Source organism: Trachypithecus francoisi, unplaced genomic scaffold, assembly GCF_009764315.1.
Source record: "Trachypithecus francoisi isolate TF-2019V2 unplaced genomic scaffold, Tfra_2.0 Lachesis_group21, whole genome shotgun sequence".
Taxonomy (NCBI): Eukaryota; Metazoa; Chordata; class Mammalia; order Primates; family Cercopithecidae; genus Trachypithecus; species Trachypithecus francoisi.
Window position 1 is genome coordinate 52,275,748 of NW_022681467.1, and position 23,173 is coordinate 52,298,920.

The window sequence follows — 23,173 nt, forward strand, 5'->3', positions numbered from 1 at the left end:
CCTCCTACATTCTTTATTGATTGGAATTCTGCTGTAAGAGCTGTTCCTTCACCGTTTATTGATGGATGGATTTCAGTATAGACTTACAGGTGTTTATTTTATTCTAAATAATCTGATATTTTCATTACTTTCTGGCTCCACCTTTCCCACCTTTGGCATTAGGAGCTCCTTTGGGTTGGCACTTGTGTTCTGTGAGCGAGCCCCTTCCTCTTCTGAGCAATTCCTTACTTTCTGGCAACCCAAGACACTCCATGCTCATCTGGTTCATTGCCTGCCTTCATCCTGGAATCAGCCACTTCCCCAAGGGGCCCAGGTTCCCTTTCTTGGAGAATGGTGACCCGCCCTCCTGGAGCCAGGAGGCTCATCTTAAAATCCTTAATTTAATTCATCTGCAAAATGTCTCTTGCCACATGAAAGCAGGCCCACAGGTCCCAGGAATTAGTGCGTGGGCATCTCTGGGGCCAGTACCCAGCTGACCAGTGCTGTCACCCTCACAAGCATCCAAGTCACCCAGGGCCCAGGGGAGACCAAGACCATGAGGCAGGAGGCCATGGCTTCACAGGAGACAGAGGCAGGGCAGAGAGCAGCCCAGATGCCCGGGGCCTCAGGGGAAGGAGGCCCTGCCTCGAAGGCATAGGCACCCCTCGAGGGTCCCAACCCCGGGCCCTGAAGGGTGGGCAGCTGCAGGGGCCATTGAAAACAATATGCTAAGAATAGATAGGGCTCAAGGACAGTATCTCCAGCTGAACTTTTAATGAACTCCAGTAGGCGCCAAGAAGGCAGACAAGTAAGGAAGAGCCTAGAGACAAGGAACTCAGCAGAAGGTTACATCTGGGTAGAGAAAGTTTGTTTTGCATTGTGTTATTTCTGCTGACGTGAGGTTTATGGAGTATAAATAAAGTGAGGCGGGGGCTCTGCGCGCGGCCGCCATGTTCTCTGTTTGTCTTTGTCTCGTGTCTGTTCATTCTCCACCACCCCCAGCGTGGTCCTCAATAGGTGGCGCAGCGAGCAGGGTCCACACGGGTGAGTAGTGGGGAACAAGAAGGGGAACCCCCTAGGAGCAGGTAAAACGCGGGGATTGTTCAGGGGAACCTTCTTAAGCTTTCATTATGGGGAATTCCAGTTCCTTGGCCTCAGAATATTTAAGATTATTACAAGGGCTTTTACTTTCGATTGGGGTTGATACAAAAGAGAGAACTCTGCAAAAATTGTTTGCTCATGTGGAACAACATTGCTATTGGTTTCAATATCAAACTAAAGTGCAATTAAATAAACGAGATTGGCAACAGGTTGTTAAGACCCTTCGTCAAGCACACCAGCGCGGTGATGTAATGTCGGCACCTTTATGGGCCCTTTGTGCTTCTATTACCCAAGCTTTGGAACTCTTAGAGACAGACTCTGAAAAAGGGGGAAATGGGGATGAGGAGTCTTCGAAGTCTCCGATAGCCATTTCCCCTTCTTTAGATAATCCTGTAGCTGGTGGAAACGGTCCTTTGTCTAATGATGTGTCTCATGAAAAGGAATCAGAAATTCAAAAGGAGCTTCAGCCAGTTGTCCAGTTGCTACAACAAATTTTACAATTACAGTTATCTCCCCCTCAGCCTTCTCCTCCACCCACTCCTGTTTTTACTTTTCCTGTGGTCCATCCACCCCCATCGGCACCCAAGGTGGAGGAGGAGGACAGTTTTCCCCCACCGCCACCACCGGTGGAAATGTTGCCTCGTTCAGGCACGGTTTTTGCTGTCCCTGCTTCTACTGCTAAAGCTGTAATTGAGGTATTGGATTCTCAAGAGGATGAGGATCCTCTATAATTGTTTCCCATTACTAGGCAACCTTTTGGTCCTAATGATCAATTTCCTCAAGGAGGTATAAATGTACAGTATAATGTCCTTCAATTTAAGTTCCTTAAAGAAATGAAGGCAGCTGTTGCTAATTATGGCCCTCAATCCCCCTTTGTCATAGGGCTTTTAGATTCTTTCTCTTCTGAGAATTTGTTTTTGCCTCTTGATTGGGAGACCTTGGGGAAGGCTGTTTTGGACCACGCTCGGTGGCTTCAGCTACGCAGTTGGTGGCTGGAAGATGCCAAAAAACAGGCTCGCTGTAATGCCGCTAGAAATCCTCCAGGGCCAACAGAGGAGCAATTAACAGGTACTGGTCAGTTTGCTACCGTAGCGGCTCAATCTGGACTCGATGACGTGGCATTATCACAAGTTAAAGGACTGTTTTTAAAGGCTTGGTGTAAAGTAGAACCATCGGGGAAAACTGCCTTGTCTTTTGTTAAGGTTTTGCAGGGTGCCAATGAACCTTATCCTGATTTTGTTGCTCGGCTCCAAGATGCTGTAATAAAGACTGTGGGTAGTGGGGCTGCAGGCAAAATCCTGATAACCACACTAGCCTTCGAGAATGCTAATCAGGAATGTCAGAGGTTGTTGCGTCCTCTCAAGGCTGCTGGAAAGTTACAAATAGAAGATTTTATTAGAGCCTGTGCAGGAGTGGGAGGGGCTGCCTATAATGCACAATTGTTTGCTGGAACTTTATCTAAGGCACTCATGGGAAAAAAGGGAGTTTGCTTCCAATGTGGAAAGACTGGTCATTTTAAAAAGGAGTGCCGTGAACTATCTAATAAGAGCGACTCCTCAAGAGTAGGATCTAAAAAGCTTCCCACTGAGCCCTGTCGTCGTTGCGGCAAAGGGTGACACTGGACTAATGAATGTCACTCTAAGGTGGACAAAGATGGTAATCTTTTAATCTCCGGATCGGGAAACTTGCAAAGGGGCCCTTCAGCTCGGGGCCCCAACAACAATACAAGCCCTCTTCATTTGCAATTTCCAGTCAGCTCGGGGGTCCAGCATCAGCAGGCCAGTCAGTCAGTGTTAACCCCCAATTTTCAGTAGCTCAGCTTTTCTCTGCTACTTCCGGTAGCGCCGCTGCTGATGTGGCGATTTTACAGGCCATCGAACTTACCCCAGAAATGGGGATTGTTAAATTGCCTACAGGTGTTTTTGGGCCATTACCTCCGCATACTGTTGGATTACTTATAGGACGCAGTAGTAGTAGTATTCTACAGGGTTTACAAGTTCATTTGGGAGTTATAGATTCTGATTATAAAGAGGAAATTCAAATTATGGCACAGACTCATAAACCCATATCCCCTAAAGGGGGGCGGCGGATTGCACAACTCCTTGTACTAGCCTATTTTCAGTTTCCTTCACGGAGGCAAGAAAGAACCGGAGGTTTTGGAAGCACAGGTAAACATATTTTTTGGGAAACTTTAGTAACTCAACAAAAACCTTTGTTTCCCCTCGAAGTAGAGGGACAAATTTTTCAGGGCTTGGTCGACACTGGAGCTGACGTTTCTATTATTGCCTCCAACCAGTGGCCTTTACAGTGGCCTAAACAGCCTGTTGCTGTTTCTCTTACCGGATTAGGTTCTGCCTCTGAGGTGTATCAAAGTTCTCAATTCTTGAGTTGTCGAGGGCCGGATGGTCAAGTGGCCCAAGTTCAGTTTTATATTGTTCCTATTGCCCTAAACTTATGGGGGCGAGATTTATTGCAACAATTTGGAGCTTTTATTTCTATTCCTCATGTCTCTAATTCTGCCAAGAATATGATGTTCCGCATGGGCTACAATCCCCTTGAAAAATCTTTAAACATGTAGCCACTGTTCAGAGCCTCAAGCCCTTCCTTTGACATGGAAAACTAATGTTCCTATATGGATTGAACAGTGGCCTTTAACACGTGAAAAGCTTGAGGCCTTGGAAAACTTAGTTCAGGAACAATTATCCTTAGGTCATACAGAGCCTAGTACTTCTCCATGGAATTCCCCTGTCTTTGTGATAAAGAAAAAAAGCGGTAAATGGAGACTATTAACAGATCTCCGTGCTATTAATGCATGTATTCAACCCATGGGATCTTTACAACCTGGCCTTCCTAATCCTTCTATGATTCCTCAAGATTGGTTGCTCATGGTTATTGATTTAAAGGATTGTTTTTTCTCTATTCCTTTGCATCAAAAGGATTGTGAGCGTTTTGCCTTCTCTGTCCCTGTTTTTAATAATTCTCAGCCACTTTCGCGATATCAATGGAAAGTTTTACCTCAAGGCATGTTAAACAGCCCTACCTTGTGTCAAGAATTTGTTCATCGGGCCCTGGATCCTGTTCGAAAGTGTCATCCTTCTGTTCTTTTATATCATTATATGGATGACATTCTTCTTGCTGCACCCACCAAAGAAAAGCAGCAAGATGCTTTTGCATCGTTACAAACTCAGCTTTCTTTTTACTCACTTAATATTGCCCCAGAAAAAATTCAAATGGATTTTCCTATTCAATATTTAGGTTATACCTTAGGAGCACGAAATATTCGACCCCAAAAAATTCAAATTCGACGCGATCATTTAAAAACATTAAAGGACTTTCAAAAGCTTTTAGGAGACATTAATTGGATGCGTCCTGTTTTAGGAATACCAACGTATCGGTTACAACATCTTTTTTCTATTCTAGAAGGAGACAGTCACTTGGACAGCCCACGTCATTTAACTCCTTTGGCTTTACAGGAACTCCAGCTGGTAGAAGAGCAGCTTCAAAAAGCCCATTTACATTATATCCTTCCTGACGTTCCCCTTTCCTTGTGTTTATTTCACACTTTACATTCTCCCACAGGAATGATTCATCAAACAAATCGGCCGTTAGAATGGATCTTTTTGTCCAACAAAACATCTAAACGCTTGACTACTTATGTTGATCGTTTAGCTGAATTAATCATCAAAGGACGACATCGCTGTCAACAACTCTGGGGAGGAGATCCTTCCTTAATTATCTCTCAATTCACTCATAGTCAGATTACTTATCTCCTTGCCACTTCTGATTCTTGGCAAGTTGCTTGCGCCTCATTTGTTGGACAATTTTCTACCCAATATCCTAAGTCTCCGATCTTTTCATTTTTCAGGCAGCATTCTGTGTTACCTTTCTCACCACTATCTGTATTTCCTGTTCAAGGTCCTACCTTTTTTACTGATGCTAGTAGCAATGGTAAGGCTGGATATTGGACTGTTCATCAATCTCGAGTTACAGTTTATCCTTATCTCTCGGTACAACAGGGAGAACTGTTTGCTATCCTTATGGTTTTACTTGATTTCCCTATCACCAGTTGTAACATTGTTAGTGATTCTCGATACGCCGTTTATGTTACTTCTTATATTTCTCAGGCCACTCTACCTCTTTGTGCTACTTCTTCTCTTCAAAAACTCTTTTCTTTGTTGTCCTCTACTTTGAGCCAACGTCGGGCTCCTTTATTCATTACTCATCTTCGTTCTCATTCTCAACTTCCTGGACCGCTAGTTCATGGTAATACGCAAATTGATTCGCTTTTAATCAGCCACCTGCAGGCTGCAGAACAAGAACATGCTCTACATCACACTAATAGTTCTGGCCTTCAACAACGGTTTCATTTAACTCATAAACAAGCTCGTTCTCTTATCTGAGCTTGTCCTTCTTGTGCTCCTTTAAGCATTCCATCTTTCCATCCTGGGGTTTAATCCACAAGGTACTCAAGTTAATCAGATCTGGCAAATGGATGTTACACATGCCCCTTCTTTCGGACGATTAAAGTATGTTCATCATACCATTGATAGTTTCTCTCATTTTCAATGGGCAACTCCTTTGCCATCTGAAAAAGCTGACTCTGTTATTACTCATCTCTTAGCTTGTTTTGCCATCATGGGCATTCCTCTTATACTTAAAACTGATAATGCCCCTGCCTATGTCTCTCGTAAATTGCAAATTTTCTTACAGCAATACAATATTCGACATCTCACCGGTATCCCGGGCAACAGTCAAGGTCAAGCCATTATTGAGCGCGCAAATTTAACCTTAAAAACGCAGCTGCAAAAACAAAAAGGGGGAAATGAGTCCCCCAGAAACCAGATACTGAAGGTTCTTTTTACCTTAAATTTTTTGAATCAATGGAGACAATTGCAGGACTCCGCTGCCGTAACTCATCTTTCCTCACCTCCCTCGGCGATAGTCCCCACTGACAATTTAAGGGTTTGGTATCCTAATGAAGAGGGTAAGTATGCTCAAGGGCAAGTTCTAAAACAGGGACGGGGCTATGCTCTTATCCTTACAGGGAGCGGACCTGAGTGGTTTCCTACAAGGCGACTAAAACCCTGTTGAAAAGAAAACTGGACTCAGCATGCACCTCTTCTTTTGTTGGATGTGCCTCGGCAGGGGACTTATTTCCCTTAGTGAGGCTTTGTATGAATATTGGACTTATATTCCCTTTCCACCCTTGTATCAGGGAGTCGCCTGGGGGGAGGCGGAAATTAAGGTTTTCACCAATGACACTACTTGAATGCTGTCCCCCTATATGGATAATGACAACATAGAATGGGAAACGGGAATAATAAACAGCACATATCAGTTTGGAGTGGAAGGACTTCCGATTTGCATGGGAAATAGTCCTCATTGTCTCTGGAAATCGCATGAAGCTTGGGCTGTTCGCTATAATCATAGCCATGTGGCTGCTAACGCTGTTACTATTGTAACTAGAAGCTTTCAGTATAACCATACTGTATATAGTAATGAGACTATTCCTAGTTCCTTACCTTTTTGTCCTATCCCAGAGGTTTCCCCTAATATTGAGGTGCTGGAGTGGCAGCACTGCTGGGGAACTAAGCCCCGGATTTTAATAGAGTACAATGGGCTGCAAGTAACTGACTGAAGTGTGCACGGTGATTTTCAAACAAAATTTAGTCACATACCTTTGAAATGGCACCGGGTAAATAAAAGTATTGCCGCTGATGGTAATGAGACCTTGGTATGGCATGAAGGAGGCTTGTCACCACCTATGCCTCATCTTAAACACTCTTTACAAGTACAGAGTCATCTTTGGAAGTTATTAGCTGCAGGTGATGCTATTAGTACTTTTGTGGGAAATATGTCCCTTAATCTTTCTAACCCGAAGAGCTCCTTTCATATTCACTTACGTTGGAATACCTCCCGATATATTATTGCTTGTGTCCGAAAGCCTTACCTATTATTAGCGGGGAACTTAACGTGGGATAATGATACGGGGATTGTTAATTGTAAAGATACGTGTACATTTTTGTCTTGCCTCAATCATTCCTGGTGGCGCAGTTTTACGGGGGATATTTATATCCTCAGGGCTCGTAAGGAAATTTGGCTACCTGTCAACCTTACGCAACCGTGGGGGGCATCACCTCTTGAGACTTATATTTGGACTTCCCTTCAGCGGACCCGTCGTGCCCTTGGACTTATAATTGCCTTGGTGATGAGCCTTGTTGCCATTGCCTCCACTGCAGCTGTGGCAGGGCTCGCGCTACATCAAAGCATACAAAATGCTGAATTTGTACAGCAATGGCACGAACAATCTCACCGGTTGTGGCTGCAACAACGGAACATTGACTCCCAACTCGCTGAAAGATTGGACAACGTGGAACAAGCCTTAACGTGGCTTGGAGATCAGCTCACTGTCCTCAGTACTCGGATAACACTGCAATGTGATTGGAACTCTACTCAATTTTGCATAACACCTGTGCCTTTTAATATCTCTCAAAATTGGACTAAAATCCGAAAACTATTAATAGGCCATAAAAATATTAGTGTGGACATCCAAAAACTCACTCAAAACATTTCCGAAGCATTTCAACAACAATTACATGTATTGTCCGGAGCAGCTACTATGCAGGAGCTGGGTCAACGCCTTGCTGCTCTTAACCCATGGACCCAGATGAAAACATGGATTTCTACAATCTCTGGAAGTATATTGCTTTGGGCGCTTGGATTGAGTCTACTTCTCCTGGTAATCTGATGCTCCCTCCGTCGCATCCAAAAACAAAGGAAAAAACAGGAACAAGTATGGGCTACCTTTCTAGGATTGAGGCAAAACAAAAAGGGGGAAATGCAGGGGCCATTGAAAACAATATGCTAAGAATAGATAGGGCTCAAGGACAGTATCTCCAGTTGAACTTTTAATGAACTCCAGTTGGCGCCAACAAGGCAGACAAATAAGGAAGAGCCTAGAGACAAGGAACTAAGCAGAAGGTTACATCCGGGTAGAGAAAGTTTGTTTTGCATTGTGTTATTTCTGCTGACGTGAGGTTTATGGAGTATAAATAAAGTGAGGCGGAGGCTCTGCGCGCGGCCGCCATGTTCTCTGTTTGTCTTTGTCTCTTGTATCTGTTCATTCTTCACCACCCCCGGCGCGGTCCTCAATAGGCAGCATCTTCCCGGAGGGGGCAAGGGGAATATATCCTCAGGAAGGCGCACTTATCAGCCTGGGCAGGCAAGCTGAGCAAGGAGAACGGCGCCAAAGAGGACCCTGGAGGTTTGTGATCGGGAAGGAGGGGGCCAGGGAGCAAGGAGTGGCCAGGGCAGAGGAGAGGAGGGCCCAGCCTCCACACAGCCCCACACAGGTCTGCCCTGAGGCCACGCCCGTGGGAGTAGCTATGCATCTACAGCCCTGGGTGCCAGCTGGTTGCTCCCAGCCTACCAGGAGCTGGGCCAGCAAACGTGCAAAGGGAAAGATCAATCCAAGGCTCCCAGCAGCAGTGACCCCAAGCGGGCTCTGCATGTGCCTCTAGTTTTCAGGGACTGCTCCAGTGAGAGAACGCTCTGGAGAGCGTCCTGTGCTGCTGGCCCTGTGGCCTAAGGGAAGCTCAGGAAGACCACAGCCCCTCAAGACCTACCTGCGCCTCCCTGGGTATTCCGTCACTAGGTGGGAGTGGCCATGGCAGTGTGGCCTCTGGTGAACAAGGTGACAAGCTTCAGAGCCCGGGAGCCAGGCCCAAGTCAATTGCCCTCCGTGACTGGAGGTCTGGGAGACCCATTGCTGGTGTTACCGAGAGGCAACAGCGGGGAGGTGACACCAAGCCCAGGAAGCACAGAAGCCAGGAAGAGGGGGACGGGCAGCGACATAGAGAACTCTGACTCCCCACGCTGCCTGAGGATCTGTCCCATACAGATCCGCACAGACAAAGCTCCACAACGTGAACAGCGACACTGTCTGAAATGACCATCAAGGGGGGAATGACTGAAAAAACCTACGGGATGCCCATGCTGGGGGGATTTGGAAATAACAAGCTAGGTCTTCCTCCAGTTGCAGAGAAAGCCGTCAGTGATGACCGGAATGCCGAGCAAGATTTTACACACTCAGAAATACCCGCCATCTCTATGCACGGGCAAAATCTCAACAATACAGACACCAGGCTGGGTGCAGTAGCTCACGCCTGTAATCCCAGCACTTCGAGAGGTCAAGGAGGGTGAGCTGTTTGAGCCCAGAAGTTGAAGATCGGCCTGTGCAACATAGTGAGAGCCCATCTCTACAAAAATACAAAAATTAGGCATAGTGGTTCACGCCTGTAATCCCAGCACTTTGGGAGACTGAGGCAGGTGGATCACTTGAGGTCAGGAGTTCAAGAAAGCATGGCCAACATGGTGACGCCCCAACTCTACTAAAAATGCACAAAATTAGCTGGGCATAGTGGCGCATGCCTGTAGTCCCAGCTACTGGGAAGGCTCAGGCAGGAGAATCACTTCAGCCCGGGAGGCAGAGGTTGCAGTGAGTCGAGACTGTGCCACTGCACGCCAACCTGGGTGACAATGAGACTTGGTCTCAAAACAAAAATTAGCCAGGCATGGTGATACATGCCTGTAGTCCCAGCTACTCAGGAGGCTGAGAAGGGAGGATTATTTCAGCCTAGCAGTTGGAGGCTGCACTGAGCCAAGATCGTGCCACTGTACTCCAGCCTGATCAACAGAGTGAGACCTGGGCTCAAAAAAAAAAAAAAAAAAAAAAGGCCAGGCACGGTGGCTCACACCTGTAATCCCCAGCACTTTGGAAGGCCAAGGTAGGCAGATCACTTGACATCAGGAGTTCAAGATCAGCCTGCCCAACATGGTGAAACCCCATCTCTACTAAAAATATGAAAATTAACCGAGCATGGTGGCACAGGCTTGTAATACCAGCTACTTGGGAGGCTAAGGTGGGAGAACTGCTTGAACAACAAGGAGGCAGAGGTTGCAGTGAGCTGAGATCACACCACTGCACTCCAGTCTGGGCAACAAAGCAAGACTCTGTCTCAAAAAAAAGTAGACACCAAACTGGTAGAAATGGTTGCTTTGAAGGAGTGGGGGATATTTAGATGTGAAGACATGTTCACTTTTTACTTAATAACACTGAGCTCATTAAAAAGAAAGCTTTAAATGTATGGGTAGATTTTATGCCTTTTTTTTTTTTTTTTTTTTTTTGAGACAGGGTATGGCTCTGTTGCCAGGCTGGAGTGTAGAGGCATGATTAGGGTTCACTGCAGCCTCGACCTCCCAGAGCTCAAGCAATCTCCCTCCAAAGCATCCTGAGCAGCTGGGACTAGCAGCATGTGCTACTGCACTGGGCTAATTTGTTGTTTCTTTGTAGAGACAGGGGTCTTGCTATGTTGCCCAGGCCAGTCTCGAATTCCTGGGCTCAAGCAATCCACCCACCTTGGCCTCCCAAAGTACTGGGATTACAGGTGTGAGCCACTGTGCCCAGCCCCAGCCTAGATTTTATAATAAAAAAAAAAAGATTAAGAAAATTTTCTCATCCCCATCTGTAAGATGGAGATTTTAAAAAATAATAAAAAGAAAAAAAGGAGAAAACTTTCCCAAAACTATGAAAAGGACTTCTGAGGCCAGGCGCGGTGGCTCAAGCCTGTAATCCCAGCACTTTGGGAGGCCGAGACGGGCGGATCACGAGGTCAGGAGATCGAGACCATCCTGGCAGGAGAATGGCGTAAACCCGGGAGGCGGAGCTTGTAGTGAGCCAAGATCCAGTCACTGCACTCCAGCCTGGGCGACAGAGCAAGACTCCGCCTCAAAAAAAAAAAAAAGAAAAAAAGAAAAGGACTTCTGAGAATGAAATATTAAAAGTCATTTGACTTTTGTCCCAGTTCTATCGAGATTTAGTAACTGCAGACACACCCAGGTGGATTTCCACCTACCTGCCAACATCATCCTTGCTGTTTCTTAAGGATTCAGGCACACTCAAGTAGACCAAGACACGTGCAAATCAGACCACTACTTCCCATACTTTTTGGACTCATTTTAATGGGTTGTGCATGGTAACCCAATATGCTCACACATGCACACAAGAATCACACACAGAAATCAAAGTTTCAAGACAGGACAGCTACTGTACACGCCTGCCCTCTGGTATTTTCGAGTTTTCTTTTTTCTTACCTAGTATAACCTAGTAAATTGAATTTACAACCCACTAAGAAGTCACAGCCTGAGGACTGGAAAACAGTGAATTAAACAACCTCTTTGAGCACTCTAGCTCTTCCAGAAAACCATGTTTCGCTGCAGCATCCTCAGCATCCTTCAGCAAGGAGGGAGGCAACTCAGCCCTATGTCCCCATGTTACACAGGAGACAGAACAGGGGGCTCTCCGTGGACTGCCCCATTAAGTCAGTTGGAGCACTTGGACTCAGATCGCCCAAACGTCATGCGATTTCCACTCGATCGCACTAACTTTCCACGCGGCTTTCAAAGTCATTGCTAAGCCCTGTTTCCATAATGCCACACTCAAGTTTTAAGTGAATATCTATTATGAAATGGAAACTTGTTTTGGAAACTATACTGCTGCAGAAAAAGCACACTGTCAAGAGTCTTCGCTTCAGGTGCAGTGGGTGGGAAGAAGAACCTACAGCATGCAGTCTACAGGGTGTTTGGACGAACGGAGGCAAGATGGCGCATTTCCGGGTTCTTCTTCACCAACTTTTCCCATGTGCGCGAAGATGCAGCTGGCGCCCGGGAAGGTGCAGACCAACCAGGCATGCGCCAGGTGATGTCAATCCAAAGAGACCAAGATTTACCTGGTGGCACCTGCGGCGCCTTCCCCCCTTCCCCTGACACGTCCGTGCCCCGCCTATTGCCCTTCCACTCCTAGAAAAGCCGCTCTCAGCGGGCGCGCTGGGGTGGGCTTTCTCAGCCCTCACTCTTTTCGGGACTGCATTAGGAACTTTGCCTGAGAGCTCTACCGGGTGACTCTCTCGGCCTCCTTGCCGGAGGCCGACAGACTTCACCCCCATACCTTTTTCTCTGGAGCTAGATGACCAAAGAATAAATTTGCAGTTTTGCTTTTAGCCTTGCCTACTCGCTGGTTCTTTTGTGCTCGCTCTGGTGGTCTTTTTTTTTTTTTTTTTTTTTTTGAGACGGAGTCTTGCTCTGCCACCCAGGCTGGAGTGCAGTGGCCGCTCTCAGCTCACTGCAAGCTCCACCTCCGGGTTCACGCCATTTCCTGTCTCAGCCTCCCGAGTAGCTGGGACTACAGGCGCCCGCCTCATCGCCCGGCTAGTTTTGTATTTTTTAGTAGAGACGGGGTTTCACCGTATTAGCCAGGATGGTCTCGATCTCCTGACCTCGTGATCCGCCCGTCTCGGCCTCCCAAAGTGCTGGGATTACAGGTCTGGTGGTCTTAGAAAAACAAATCAGTTGGTGCCGAACCCGGGAGGAGACCCCTCCTCAGGCCTCTAAGGGTTGAGGAACCTCCTCCTGCTTCCATGCCGCAGACGGACCAGGACCTGAGACCCGCTTCCCTCACTCTCATGGCCTTTCTGGGGTAAGTGCCCTTGTCTCCTCTTTACCTCCCTCGGCCAAAAATCCTGCGCAGGTCCGAGGCTTACTTTTGAGCCACCAAGTGGCTCGGGAGACCCGTTCAGGACGGAGACGTCCATTGCCTGAACGTAATCTCCACCTTGGCTCCAAGAGCCTCCAGTCTGTCTCTGGTGATTTCAAAGGACGCTTTGAAGCCAGAGATCTCCATTGTGTAAGTAAGGAGGAAACAAATGGGAAACCCCCAGTTCAAATTTCTAAAGAGCACCCCTTTAGGGTGCCTCCTAGCCAATTTAAAAACCTTACAGTGGTTAATTTTCCTTTCCACTGTGGTGTGGCCTCAACATAAACTAGATAATCAGTCTCAGTGGCCACCAAAGGGCACCCTAGCAGCAATTTCTGCCAGCGGCTAGGCAAGTGGTCTGAAATTAATTACATACAAGGCTTTTGGGCCTTACGCTTTCGTCCCGACTTGTGTAGCCAGTGTTCTTTGGTTCAGGTTATACTGGCCAAGGACGCCGGCTCACAGGAACCCGAAAAAGAGGAGTCTTTATTCCTTTCTGTTCAGCCGGAAAGGAACCTAGGGTTTCCTTCGGTCTCCGTACCCTCATCCCCGCCCTACACTCCTCCTTCATTTTTCAATTAGCTCCTGACATTTGTAAAAAACTTCAAAAGGTAGAGGATGGTCCTCAGACACCAATACAAGACCTAGTTAAATTAACCTTTAAGGTTTATAATTCCAGAGAGGAGACGGCTGAGGAGACGGCAGGCTTGCCTCAAATAAAGTACAGCTCCTAGCAGCAGCTTTACAGCCCAGTCGTAACCCCAGACCAGAGAGCACACACCTCGCAGACTCCAAGGCTACAAAAGGAACCTGCTATAAGTGCGGTAAGGCAGGACACTATGCCAACAGGTGTCCACAAGGTCCCCGAGCCCTAACGCAGCCTTGCTATAAGTGCAAGGCGTCAGGACATTGGGCCAGTGAATGTCCTAACCCTCGTCCACCAGCAACCCCCTGCCCTGCTTGCCAACAGGAAGGACACTGGAAGTCTGATTGCCCCACCCTGGGAGCGGGTGCCACGTCCCAACGTGACCCCCTTTCCCAGGATCCTGGGAGCTCCTTCCAGCTCCTACATTTGGACGACGACAGCTGAGGGTGCCGAGACTCGGGGACCCCCATCACCCTCGCCAAGCCGCGGGTAACTCTCCTGGTAGCGGGTAAGACAATTTTTTAATCAACAGCGGGGCTACCTATTCTATTTTGCGTCCTTCTCTGGACCTAGCCTTCCATCCAATCCACTCCTTAATTGCTGCCTGGTCAACAACTACTTTGCACACTCGTTCCTCATTCCCAGCTAGAAAGGGCCCCTACCGAACACAATCAGTGGAAATCAGTTCAACTTTCCCCCACTTTTCTTAACTATTTCATACTCCCCAGCCTTGCCAGGACCATCCTTTTGGGTTTTGTCTATATTCCAACAAATGTTTCCATTCTTCATTCCTATACTAATACTGTGCTTTATTTTATGTTTCACCCCATTTTGATCAAATTTCTTCAAGCCAAGATTCAAGGAACTGAATTCCTGTCACCTTCAACCAAATGCTTCTTCATCCGTACGTCCAAACACCAACCATAGGCCCCGACCTTAACGACGCACCTTAACAGCAGGAAGTAGCCAGACAGATTACAGCGCCCCTTTATCACTATTACCAATAAAAGGTTGGACAAAGGGAGGCAAGATGGCGCATTTCTGGGTTCTTCATCACCAACTTTTCCCGTGTGCGCGAAGATGCAGCTGGCGCCCGGGAAGGTGCAGACCAACCAGGCATGCGCCAGGTGATGCCAATCCGAAGAGACCAAGATTTACCTGGTGGCACCTGCGGAGCCTTCCCCCCACTCCCCTGACACGTCCGTGCCCCACCTATTGCCCTTCCACTCCTAGAAAAGCCGCTCTCAGCCTCTCAGCGGGCGCGCTGGGGTGAGCTTTCTCAGCCCTCACTCTTTTCGGGACTGCATTAGGAACTTTGCCCGAGAGCTCTACCGGGTGACTCTCTCGGCCTCCTTTGCCGGAGGCCGACAGACTTCACCCCCATACCTTTTTCTCTGGAGCTAGATGACCAAAGAATAAATTTGTAGTTTTGCTTTTAGCCTTGTCTACTCGCTGGTTCTTTTGTGCTCGCTCTGGTGGTCTTAGAAAAACAAATCACAGGGTAGCTGCTTTTAAAAGCGAGTTTCGGGGGGCGCTGGGGGGACCACTAGAACTATCATTCAACAGTCATTTGCTGCTCTCCAATCAGGAAACGCCAGCAGCTGCAGACTAACATCTGGAATCAGAAGCGAACACCTGAGTAATGACCCTCCAGGCCATAAAGATGGTCTTCCGATGAGAAAGCCAGGGCTCCCAGACATCGCGTGTCCTGCATGGAATCACTGTCTGGCCAATGGCAGGGCCCACGAGGAAGCCTGGGACTTTCAAGGACGGCCCCGCACTATTCTAAAAATGTTTCCACCATCAATACCCACTTGAATGGGCCCATGCCTGTGGGAAGGCACTATCAATTCACACCAGTTCCAAAGGAAGAAACCTGGGCTCAGGGGCTTCAGCAGTGAGACAAGCACATAGCCCCGCCCCCCAAAAACCACGCCCCAGACTAGAGTGTGTGGTCCTCCACTGGACAGACCCCATGGCTCCTCCTCAGGATCCTAGAACAGGCTGCTCAGTGACATGCGCTGAAGGGGGCAGGGACAGGCGCTGGGAGATCCTGCCCGTGCAGACAAAGTCCTCTCAGGAAGCAAACCACATTTCCAATCTGCTGAGCCATGCTCAGTAAAATAAAATCCAGGCTAATCAGCTATGCCTTCAACTCAAAAGGAATCTGAAAAGTACCTAAGTTAGTTACACATTGTAACCAAAGCAGTTAGGGAGAGCTTCTGAGATGATGAAAACCAAGGGAAAGGGGATGGAGATGAACAAAAATGACCTCATTAAGCCAGAGGCAGGGGAAGCCACACCACTTCTGGAAAAGTGTAACAATAAGGCAAGACCTCAGGTTCCCAGGGAGAGGGACATGGGCTGAAGTTGACTTGGTGCCTGCAAGCAAATTCCTTAACCTCCCTGCCCTCTTGGCACCTCATGCCCGACACAGCCTCTGGTATTGGGACGGGTGTGGTATCAGTGGGCTGCTCTCCTTCAGGCCGGCCTTGCTGTCCACGCAGGGATGCAGGCAGTCACTCAGGTAGACTTTCTAAGGCTTCCACTGCCCAACGGCTGCACAGGCGTCCTTCAACGAAGACAGATGCTTGGTGGCTGGGCCCGGGGCCGGGGCCGGGGCGGTGACCAGGCCGAGCCGCCCCTGTGCCGCGACGGGCTCACCTCGTCCTCCTTGTCGTTGCAGATGCCGCGGACCTAGTCCTGCAGGTTACTGTCGTACATGCAGTCGATGATGCCCTTCACCATCTTGAGGGCCATCGCGGCGGCCCACAGGCTTTTGCCCCAGGAGGCCCGCGACCGGTCGCCGTGAGGGGGTCCGGGAGCCGCGCCCGCCGCCCGTGGACCGCTGCACTGCCGGCTCCTGCTGCGGGGCAGGCTCCCAGGCCAGGGCAGCAGCGTCCGAGGACCCCGGCAGAGGCGGCGACCGCTAGGCATGGTCCACGATCCCACTCGGAAACACTTGCAAACGGCGAACATGATGGCGGCGGGTCAGCTGACAACAAGCGTCCAGTCCCAGCCCAGCCGGCCCCAGAAGCCCCGCCTTTCAGTAACGCCCGCCCCCAACTCCGGGGGGGGGGAAAACACCGCGTTCCCCTGACGACGACAGGTAGCCCAATGGAAATGTGGACACCGCCCTCTCCGGCGCGCGGCCCCGCCTTTTCCGGCCCAGAACTCTGTGCTCTCATTGGTCAGTGGCCTTCACAACTCCACCCTTTTCCTCGTTCTGGGAACGCCCCTTAGAGACTGGTTCTGACCCTCCCGTCAGCTGACAGGTGTGGGCGTGGCTGAGTGTGGGCGGGCCCTGAGGTGGGCGGGGCGCCCACGTGGAGCTTAGCTGTTAAGTTCCCGGGGAAGAACAGAGCTCTGCCTTTTCTGAATGTAAAAGCTGACGCGGCCTGAGAGCCGCCAAACCCAACGCCAGGGTGGGGGGAACGGATCCTGTGGTTTCCGCAGCCTCACAAAATCTTGTGAAATGGGCAAGACAGGGAGTAACAAGCCCAAAGGAAGAAAATGAGGCCAGAGGCAGGACTTCAACATAATCATTCATTCAATAAACATTTGTCAAGGGCTTGTTGCGTTCCAGGCATGGTAAGGGGCGCTGGGCATTCAGCAGTGAATGAGATATACCGAGTCCCTGCCCTCCGAGATACATCATTAAGACTAAAAAAAAAGCTTTGGAGGCTGAGGCAAGAGGATCACTTGAGCTCAGGAGTTCAAGACGAACTGGGCAACATAGTGAGAACACAGTTCTACACACACACATTAGCCAGGCATGATGGTGCACGCCTGTAGTCCCAGCTGCATCAGAGGCTGAGGCAGGAGGATCGCTGGAGCCTGGAAGGGCAAGGCTGCGGAGAGCTGTGATATCGCCAAAGCACTTCAGACTTCGGCCTAAGCAACAGAGCAAGATTCTTATTCTATTTTTTTTTTTTTTTTTTTGGAGATGGAGTCTCACTCTGTGACCCAGACTGGAGTGCAGTGGTGCAATCTTGGCTCACTGCAACCTCCGCCTCCTGAGTTCAAGCAATTCTCCTGCCTCCTACCTCAGCCTCCTGAGTAGCTAGGACTACGGGTGTGTGCCACCATGCCTGGCTAGTTTTTGTATTTTTAGTACAGACGGGGTTTCACTGTGTTGGCCAGGCTGGTCTCGAACTCCTGACCTCAGATGATCCACCCGCCTTGGCCTCCCAAAGTGCTGGGAATACAGGGTGAGCCACCGTGACCAGCCAAGATTCTGTCTTAAAAAAAAAAAGAAAGAAAAAAGGCCAGGTGCAGTGGCTCACACCTATAATCCCAGCATTTTGGGAGGCTGAGGCGAGTGGATCACTTGAGGCCAGGAATTTGAGACCAGCCTGGCCAACACGGCGAAACCCTATCTCTACTGAAAATCCAAAAATTAGCCGGGTTTGGTGGTACGCACCTGTAATCCCAGCTACTCAGGAGGCTGAGGCAGGAGAATCGCTTGAACCCGGGAGGCAGAGTTTGCAGTGAGCTAAGGTCATGCCACTGCATTCCAGCCTGAGCAACAGAGTGAGATTCCATCTCAGAAAACAAAAACAAAAACAAAAACTGGGGTACGATATTTATAATACATATATCTGACAAATGCCTTATATCCTGGTGGGGCACCATGGCTGACATCTGTAATCCCAGCACTTAGGGAGGACTGCTTGAGCCCAGGAGTTCAAGATCAGCCTGGGCAATATAGTGAGACCCCCATCTTAAAAAAAAAAAAAAAAAGGAAGTGCTGGGCGTGGTGGCTCCATGTCTTTGGTGGCTGTATCTATGCATTTCTGTTGGGAACAGTAGAGGATTAGCTGGGTAATAGAATGTATGTGTGCCAGCATTGGTGGAAAACTGCCACACAGTTTTCTGACATACTTGTGATGTTTTATACTCATGCCTGGCATATATACAAGTTGCTCCACATCCCCACAATGCTCAATATTGTCAAACCTTGTAAGTTTAACCTTTTTTTTTTTTTTTTTGAGACAGGGTCTCCGTCTGTCACCCAGGCTGGAGTGCAGTGACACAATCTTAGCTCACTGTAGCCCCTATCTCCTGGGCACAGGTGATCCTTCTGCCTCAGCTTCCCAAGTACTGCAGGCACGTGCCTCCCAAAGTGCTGGGATTACAGGCGTGAGCCACTGTGCCTGGTTGTACTTCTCTTCATAACAAAGCAAGAACGGCCTAATACACTTAATTACCAGTAGAATAATATTAAGAAGTGAGGCCTTTTAGGAGGTGATTAAGTCATCAGGGTGAAGACTTCACAGATGGGATTAGAGTCCTTGTAAAATGCTTAAGGGATTGGATTCACTCTCCTCTTCTGCCATAGGAAGACACAGAGTTCACTCCCTTTTGCCTTTCTGCCTCAAGAGCAAATACATTTCTGTTTTTTGTAAATCACCCAGTTTTGGGTAATGGCAGCACAACATGGACTAAGACATGGAGTTAAGGAACTTCTTCCAGGTCATGCAACCTATGAGAAGACTGGAAAATTAATAAATTCTGGTGTATCCATGACATGGATTCCCAATCAACTCTATTTTTTTTTTTTTTTTGAGATGGAGTTTTGCTCTTGTTGTCCAGGTTGGAGTGCAGTGGTGCAATCTCGGTTCACCGCAACCTCCACCTCCCGAGTTCAAGCGATTCTCCTGCCTTAGCCTCCCAAGTAGCTGGGATTACAGGCATGTGCCACCACGCCTGGCTAATTTTGTATCTTTAGTAGAGACGGGGTTTCTTCATGTTGGTCAGGCTGGTCTCAAACTCCCAACTTCAGGTGATCTGCCCGCCTCGGCCTCCCACAGTGCTGGGATTACAGGCGTGATCACCTCGCCCAGCCCCCCAATCAACTCTTTAATAAGAATGTGGTGGCTGGGCATGGTGGCTCATGTGTGTAATCCCAGCACTTTGGGAGGCTAAGGTGTGTCCACCTGAGGTCAGGAGTTCACCTGAGGTCAGGAGTTCAAGACCAGCCTGGCCAACATGGTGAAACCCCTGTCTCTATCAAAAATACAAAAATTAGCTGGGCATGGTGGAAGGCACCTGTAATCCCAGCTACTCAGGAGGCTGAGACAGGAGAATCACTCGAACCCAGAAGGTGGAGGTGGCAGTGAGCCGAGATTGCACCACTGCACTCCAGCCTGGGCAACAGAGCTAGACTCTGTCTCAAAAAATAAATAAATAAAAGTAATGATTACCCGAGTGCAGTGGTGTGCACCTGTGGTCCCAGCTACTTGGGAGACTAAGGTAGGAGCATCTTTTGGGTCTGGGAGGTCGAGGCTGCAGTGAGCCATGATTGCACCATGGCACTACAGCCTGGGTGGTGGTGTGAGACCCTGTCTTCAAAATAAAAATATGTTTGGGGGCTGGGCAAAGTGATTCTCACCTGTAATCTTAGCACTATGGGAGATTGGGGAAGGCAGATCGCTTGAGCTCAGATGTTCAAGACCACCCTGCACAACATGCAAAACCCTTTCTACCAAAAAAAAGAAAAAGAAAAAGAAAAATTAGCCGGTCATGTTTGCATGCACCTGTAGTCCCAGCTACTCAGGAGTTTGAGATGGGAGGATTCCTTGAGCCCAGGAAGTGGAGGTTGTAGTGAGCTATGATTGCACCACTGCATTCCAGCCTGGGTGAGAGAGCCAGACTGTGTCAAAAAAAAAAAAAAAAAAAAAAAAGCTGGAATGCTTTAGTCCTTAGGAGTAGTCCTAGGGAAACAGAATCTCTCGCTCTGACTTTCTGTCCTCCGTTCCCTGCCCAAGGCGGACTCTAATCTGATTGGGAGACAAAGACCTCATTCCAGAGGGTCATGCCACATACCCTAGAGGAAGGAAAGCTGCACAGAGAGACCAAGAGGAATCTGGACAGGCTCTGCTGGGTTCCCCAGTCTGTTAATATGAAATCTTATCAATTTTTGGCCCCATCACATTTCTTCATGATTGTGAATCATACCTGTTTAATGAAGCCGCCATTAAAACCCAAAAGAAGCCCTGGCATAGTGGCTCACACCTGTAATCCCAGCATTTTGGGAGGCCGAGGTGGGCGAATCACCTGAGGTCAGGAGTTTGAGACCAACCTGGCCAACATGGTGAAACTCCGTCTCTACTAAAAATACAAAATTAGCCGGGTGCAGCGTGCGCACCTGTAATCCCAGCTACTTAGGAGGCTGAGGCAGAATCGCTTGAACCCACGAGGTGGAGGTTGCAGTGAGCCGATATTGTGCCACTTCACTATAGCCTGAGTCACAGAGTGAGACCCTGTTTCAAAAAAAAAGAAAAAAAATCTTCTTAGGCCGGACGTGGTGGCTCACACCTGTAATCCCAGCACTTTGGGAGGCCAAGGTAGGTGGATCACCTGAGGTCAGGAGTTCAAGACCACCCTGGCCAACATGGTGAAACCCTGTCTCTACTAAAAATACAAAAATTAGCGAAGCATGGTAGTGGGTGCCTGTAATCCCAGCTACTTGGGAAGCTGAGGCAGGAGAATTGCTTGAACCTTGGAGGCGGAGGCTGCAGTGAGCTGAGATATGTGCCACTGCACCCCAGTGGGTGACAAAGCAAGACTCCATCTCAAAACTAACAATAATAATAATAATAATTTAAAAATAAAAATACAGGCCTGGCACGGTGACTCACTCGTGTAATCCCAGCATTTTGGGAGGCCAAGGCAGGCAGATCACCTGAAGTCAGGAGTTTGAGACCAGCCTGGCCAACATGGTGAAACCTCATCTCTACTAAAAATACAAAAATTAGTTGGGTGTGGTGGCACGTGCCTGTAATCCCAGCTACTCAGGAGGCTGAGGCAGGAGAATCTCTTGAACCCAGGAGGTGGAGGTTGCAGTGAGCCACGAGCGCTCCATTGCACTCCAGCCTGGGCAATAGAGTGAGACTCCATCTAAAAAAAAAGAATAAATAAATAAATAAATAATAAATACAAATAAAAAAATTAAGCAGGTGTGATGGCATGCACCTGTAGTCCCAGCTACTCAGGAGGCTGAGGAGTGAGAATCACTTGAACCTGGGAGGCGGAGCTTGCAGTGAGCTGACATAGTGCCCCTGCACTCCAGCCTGGGTGACACGGCAAGACTTTTGTCTCAGACAACAACAACAAAAATCCATTCAGCCACCCACCCACCCACGCACCCATCCATCCAACCATCCACCCATCCATTCATCTGTTCATCCATCCACCCACCCACTAACCCACCCATCCATCTACCTACCCACCCATGCACCCTCCCACCCATTCATCCATCCATTCAACAACATACTGAGTATATACTGTATGACATTTTGGCAAGGAGCAGGAATGGAAGACAAAGTCGTAGGCAGGAAAAGGATTGTGGAAAAGTGGTCCAGGCAGACGTCAGGACAAAGGGAAGAGTTTGCTCAAGTTTGTCATATGGAAGAGCAGAGAGGACGCTGGCAGGGCAGGTGGGAATGGAGGAAGTTGGGTTTGCTGAGTTGATAAGGGCCGGATCAGACATCATTTTACAGAAGGATTCATTGAGCAACTAGGGTATATACCACACATGTTCTTTTATTTTCCCCTAGACTACTCAGCAGAATTTATTTTTTTTTTTTAGAGACGGAGTCTTGCTCTGTTGCCCAGGTTGTAGTGCAATGGCATCATCTGAGCTCACTGTAGCTGCAACTCCTGGACTCAAGCGATTCTCCTGCCTCAGCCTCCCGAGTAGCTGAGATTACAGGCATGCAACACCACACTTGGCTATTTTTTTTTTTTTTTTTTTTTTTTTAGTATTTTTAGTGGAGACAGTGTTTCGCCATGTTGGCCAGGCTGGTCTTGAACTCCTGACCTCAGATGATCTGCCCACCTTGGCCTCCCAAAGTGCTGGGATTACAGGCATGAGCCACTGCCCCTGGCCACAGCTTGTAGAACTTCTTTGTCACTCCACAGAGCTCAGCACAATTTAAGCCACAGCGAGGGTGCCCAGCAGACCCTTGATTATTTCTTATGCAGCATAAAGTTCTGCTGCTCGGGAGTAAATCTGCGAATCAGAGCCTTCCTCAGGAAGACAGCTCTACAGATGACCCAGGGGAACAAGTACAAGCCGTGCGTTCCAGCACCCAGGATTTCTTGTTTCATGTCATTTTAAAGAACTCATGGGTTCTGGTATACTGTGGAGTCCTAGGTTTGTTCCCAGCCTTGGCCTCAGTTGTCAAGCCAGCTGTTCCTTCTCACTTAGGGGATTCAGCCCCTTCCCATTTTACCCACCAACTCCTAATCATCTCCCCTCCTCTACTCAACCATCTTTTTCTGGACACTCTTCCTGCATAACCTAGTTTGGAGCAGTCCCCTCGTGCTAGGCTCTAAAGCTTCCTGTTCTTATCGCAATTTTTTTTCTTTTCTTTTTTTTTTTTTGATATGGGAGTTTCGCTCTTGTTGCCCAGGCTGGAGTGCAATGGCACGATCTCAGCTCACCGCAGCCTCTGCCTCCCAGGTTCAAGCAATTCTCCTGCCTCAGCCTCCCGAGTAGCTGGGATTACAGGTATGCACCACCATGCCCAGTTAATTTTTTTCTATTTTTAGCAGAGTCGGGGTTTCTCCATGTTGGCTTGGCTGGTCTCAAACTCTCGACCTTAGGTGATCTGCCCACCTCAGCCTCCCAAAGTGCTGAGATTACAGGCGTGAGCCATCGCGCCGGGCCTCTTATCACAATTTTAATCAAACTATACTCTTTTTTCTTTTCTGAGACACAGTCTCACTCTGTCACCCAGGCTGGAGTAGAGTGTCTCAATCTCAGCTCACTGCAACCTCTGCCTCAGGTTCAAATGATTCTCCTGCCTCAGCCTTCCAAGTAGCTGGGATGAGAGGCGTACATTACCACA

At 48.5% G+C, this 23,173-nt stretch overlaps 1 protein-coding gene across 1 annotated transcript in view; it reads left to right on the forward strand.

Annotated features, from left to right (window-relative positions):
• The window catches only part of LOC117068964 (protein FAM209B-like), a 31,353-nt gene that overhangs the window by 2,831 nt on the left and 5,349 nt on the right, over positions 1-23,173 (forward strand). The window lies entirely within an intron of this gene.